The following is a 5,255-nucleotide window of genomic DNA, read 5'->3' on the forward strand; positions in this document are numbered from 1 at the left end:
TTGAACTCTCCATTGCTAAAACTTGGGACCTCTAACATGGAATCTTCATTAGAATGCAATCTAGAATAATAGAAAGAAAAGCCCCAAAGCCTTGCCATCACACAAATTAAAATTTCTTTTCTTTAATGATTCTCCCCTTTGCCAACTGTGTTCTTGCAGAATGGGTCTTTGCCCTTGGTTTATTCTCAATGCTGTAACTTTGTTGGTTTCTGGGTGGAATAATTTCTGCATGTTCCTCTCGGGGTTATTAACAAAACTCTGCCCTTTTCCATCATCTCTGAGCAGCAGTCATATGTCTACTTTCTGATCTCAGGACTCTCCTGCTCCTGTCGGGGCTTCCTGCTTGCTGTGCTTCGCCTCTGCTGTTGCCTCCTGCTCTCCAAGGCTGTGCCAGGTGAGATGTGCTTGATTTTTCTTTCCCCTTCCAGGAGAGCTCCTCTGGCCCCTTGTGCAGCTGGTGGGAAGAGGTGGCCTTTCTCTGCTCCAGCTGCAACCTTTTTGAAAGGACTTCAGCACTTAATGCAGTGCACCACGGGGAAATCAGGTATGCTCTGTGGGAGTTCAACAGGAAAAAAAAAACAAACAACCTCAGGAATGGAAAGATACACTGCTATAAATTAACAAATATGTTCTGTAGAAGAAGCAGCCTGTAAGGGGAAGGGGAAGAGGTGGCCTTTCTCTGCTCCAGCTGCAACCTTTTTGAAAGGACTTCAGCACTTAATGCAGTGCACCACGGGGAAATCAGGTATGCTCTGTGGGAGTTCAACAGGAAAAAAAAAACAAACAACCTCAGGAATGGAAAGATACACTGCTATAAATTAACAAATATGTTCTGTAGAAGAAGCAGCCTGTAAGTAATAGATTAAAAAGAGGAACTGGATGAAACATGGAGACAACTTCCAAATGAGAAAAGCAGGTGGTTTGTGTTATTTCCTCCATGCTCAGATTTTTATGTTGGTGTCATCATAACAATACATGACAAATGAATATGCTTTTCTCTCAGTGATGTTTAAAGTTTGATTACCTGAATATTTATGTTGTTCAGTGCTTAGAAATAGTTGAAGAGTTTTATTCTTCACTGGATTGTATATAGAGTGATTTTGGAAGTTGAACAGTATATTTCATTGCAGACTATCCTAAAATAAGTTTTTAATTGTTTGGATGTTTTAATGTTACATTTTAAAATGTAAACCTTGAAAATGTAATTATTCTGTTTAAGATGTGAACTCTGTTCTGTTTTCTAGCATTAATTATGGAAGTTTGAAATTCTTGGTTTCATTTAAAAGTAGGGCTTTTTATTTGTATGTGGCTGTTGAAATAAATTACCAGTACAAGAAAACATTCTACTAATAAACGAGGGATGCCTGGAGTTGGCTCTCCTAACTGAGACAATTTAATTCATCCATCATCAGGGATGATGTTTCTTAGCAACACAAAGTATTTTCACCCGGGGCACTTTCACAAACTTTCACATTTTTCTTCAAATGCAGCCTTGGTAGTGTTTTATATGACCTGAAGTTGGTCCATCTGTCCTGAAGCTCCCAATACTTTTCTGTTTCCTCCAATGATCAAATGATCTGATATAAGGGTTTTGTTTTTTTTTTTAATCTTAATAATACACAAGTTGACTAGAGAATCATTTCGCATGTCAGCTTTTTCCAAAGGGTTCTGGGAAATTATTTGTGGCTCTGTATAGCAAAGCTAAAAGTTATTGAAAATGTGTTACAGTTTCATAATAAAACAGATAAAGAAAATATTGGCTTGGGAGCTAACTAAATGCTTTCTGATAGCCATACCCTCAAGGGGGATACTTGGATCATTTGTAATAAAGGGATATCTTTGATATCTTTTGGTGAATTGACTAGTATTCTGTTTAGATCATAATTTATGAAAAAAAAGGCTCGATACACAATGTTACGTTATCAAATTTTTTGGGTGTAAGAATTGCCTTAATGTATGGCCAGTATTTTCATTGTTTATTCTTTTAATGTGGTCTATGAACTCAGTAGAAGCTGTTGCTACATTAAGACTCTACTTTTATTTCTTGCTTTCCGTGTTTTTGACACGTGCGAAGCTGATTTAATCAGCATAGTTACAACCCAGAGTTGCTGGGGAGATTTGGCTTAAGAAACCCTTTGAGGTATATAACAAATGTTATTCAGTACTGAGAGCAAAGGTCTTCCAAATGCGATGAGAAATAATATATTTTCTTGAATTTTTGGTAAATTGCTCCGAAAACTTACGTTATTCTGTTATGTGAATAGTGACTAAGCCTCTGCTTGTATCTTGCTTTGAGAGGAAAAGTTTTAGTGGTTATAGGATGAAAGGTTCTTTATCAGCAGAGTGTAGTGATAAGTGTTTGAAAAATGTGATGAGTTATTTCACAAAGAAGGTGTATAGAAACCTTTTTAAGTAGTGGGAAAACAAATTACAGAAAAAATGGTTTGATTATTCCTCATAGCTAAAAAAGAATCTAGCTCGTGTCATCTTAGCTGTATTTTACTGAGTTTTCATATACACATGTAAAGTCGTCGTGTACACGTGGAGGGGTAATGGTTTTAAACCAAAAGGGGAGATTTAGATGAGATCTCAGGAAGAAATTCTTTGCTGTGAGGGTGGTGAGACACTGAAATAAGTTGTCCAGAGAAATTGTGGCTGCTCCGTCCCTGAAGGTTGGACGGGGCTTTGAGCAGCCTGGTCTGGTGGGAGGTGTCCTTGCCCATGGCAGGGGGTTGGAACTTGATGATCGTTAAGATCCCTTCCAACCTGAACCATTCTATGATTCTGTAATATGCAAAAAATGAATTGGAAGAATTAGTGGGATATTGTTATAAAGGTTTCATTGATGGTGGTTGAGGCTGTATGTGGTGATAATGCATGAGGGGGTATTTAGGGAGTCCCAAGAGTTGCCAGCAAAGTCCATGCTTGCTTTCCCATTTCACTGGGTGCTTTTCTGTAAGGATGACAACTCGCAAGTGATTCCCTGTGATTTCAGGCTTAACAGCCCTGGATTTCTAGTCCTGGAACACTTAATTTTATGTCCAACCTTGAGTGTTGTGTTTAACATCCTTTTTTGCAGTGTAGGCATTTCATACCCCGGTGTTAGTGTCCAGCATCTTGTAAGATCTCCAGGTGTTTCCTTAGAGTCCTCTGGAGAATCACCTCAGTTTGAGAATCACCTCCTTTTATCTAACAGCAAACAGTATCTGAAGTAAGAAGGAAAGAAAATCTTGGGAAAGGGCTTTACTAGCAACAGGGGCTTTAGCCTTTAAAGTATCAAGTGTCAGGTCTTTGAAAACAGCAGCAGTCATGTCTGTCTGATGTTTCTTTACCTGTAAGTTTGAGCCATGGCAGCTTGCAGAAAGGTCAGAGCTCTGTCTTCTCCCACTCCTGCAAGACTTTGTTGCATGTGGTGACAGGTTATCTGCATTTTCACCTCTGCCTTTGCATCCTGGGATCATCTGGGAAGCTCCAGGATCAGTTGTAGGCTCTTCTGGCTGTATAGAAAATTCATTGCTGACTCACTTAAAAGCTGGCAATATATTTTTCAGAAAGTCAAATTTAAAAGACTTTTAAATATTGAAATCACTTCAAAATTGAGACTTGGTTTTTCCAACTGTAAAATCAGTGTCTAAATTTGCATAACTTACTTGCCTGTGACAATCTTTGTATGCACAACCAGACAAACCTCTTATTTTTAAACCAATATCTTAAGAAATTAGTCTAAAACTCCTGTTTCTAACTTGTTCAAGACACTGGATCTTAAAGCTGTTTAACACACGTTAGCAGTATCCAGTCTCAGATATAAGAACAGATTAATTTTGGGGAAGGCTTTGTTTGGGGTAGAGAAATGAAGAATTCCATAGGATTCACCAGCAAAATCCAGGCCTGTGCTGGGAAGTACTGGAAACAGCACGAGTGGAGATGCATCAGTCCAAGATGGAGAAGAGGAGGGAGGGCTTCTAGTAATTTCCCCTTGCTTGGGTGCTTTTAATATGTAGTGGAATGGTTATTTTGGATAAGCAAATAATGTCACCTAAGTGCTGTGCTAAAGACAAAATTGATTATGAAATGTTACTTTTAAATCACAGCCTCTCCAGCCCCACTTCAGTCTTTCTCTTACTCCTCCTCCCTCTTTTTCAGCTGGGGCTTCTGCCCATATTCTGTGCAATTTCCTGTGGTTAAATATAAAAGTATGAAGAACTGATGAAAATTATCTTTTTTGAAGGTGGTAAAAGGTCTGGAGTAAGTCTAATAAATAGGTAGGAACAAATTGTAATGAGGAGCACGCAATAGTGTCAGAACTGTTGTAAATCTTCAAAAACTACTTTTCATCTTCACCCATCCATGATTCAGATAAAGAATGTTCACTTTATGGCCTGCAGCACAATACAAGTTGTACTTTGCTGGCTTTTGGTTAAAGCGATGAACATATTATTTGGATTTTAGGAAAGACGATTTGAAAACGTACTATATTTAGGACTTAGTCTTGAAGTTATAAGAATAACTAGTGGTTTTTGCTTTTTGTTTTTGCTTTTAATGTTCATGTGCAAGGAATGACGTGATCAGAGTTGTCACTGGGAACATTTAGTTTTTTATGCAAAATATTTTTGGGCAGCTCTTATTTGGAAGAACGTGGGATGGAATAGAAAAGAACTAGTCTAAGAAATTACCATTTTTGTTAAAAGGTCACAAGTTATAATTATTTGGATGCTATTTCTGCTGTTAGTCCCTGGAAAAAATGGAAAAGGTGAGTGCAGACCAGCATTTCTCAAGGTGGTGGTTTGGCTTTGAGGTTCTTATTGTTTAATGTAGCTGTGTTCTTTTGAGGACTCGGGAACCAAATGATTTTATTCTAATTAGAACTTGGAGACAAATTTATGAATGAGAAGTCAGATGTCTTCCTGTACACATAGTCCTTCTTTTACCTGTTGTGTTTGTGTGTAAGTCATGGTGTGGGAGCAAATGGATGTGGTTCCATCCAGTCTGTCTCTAGTACCCTGAGCTATTCCATGTTGTCAATAGAAATCATAAATTCTCTATGTTACCGACCTTTGGTTCCAGCCAAGGAGTAGTACCTGAAAGTCTTCTGGGATATTGGATATTTAATTGCTATACATCTCTTCAAGGCTTCATTCTGAGCATGTCTATCTCTCTCTGTCCCTCACTCATGAGAAGATCTACTGAAATGTCCTCTTCCAAGCAGGTTGTTCTGCTGAGCCTGTTATGGGGAGTAATAGATGTGGGAGAGGTTG

The sequence above is a fragment of the Calidris pugnax genome, unplaced genomic scaffold (assembly GCF_001431845.1).
Source record: "Calidris pugnax isolate Ruff unplaced genomic scaffold, ASM143184v1 scaffold60, whole genome shotgun sequence".
Lineage (NCBI taxonomy): Eukaryota > Metazoa > Chordata > Aves > Charadriiformes > Scolopacidae > Calidris > Calidris pugnax.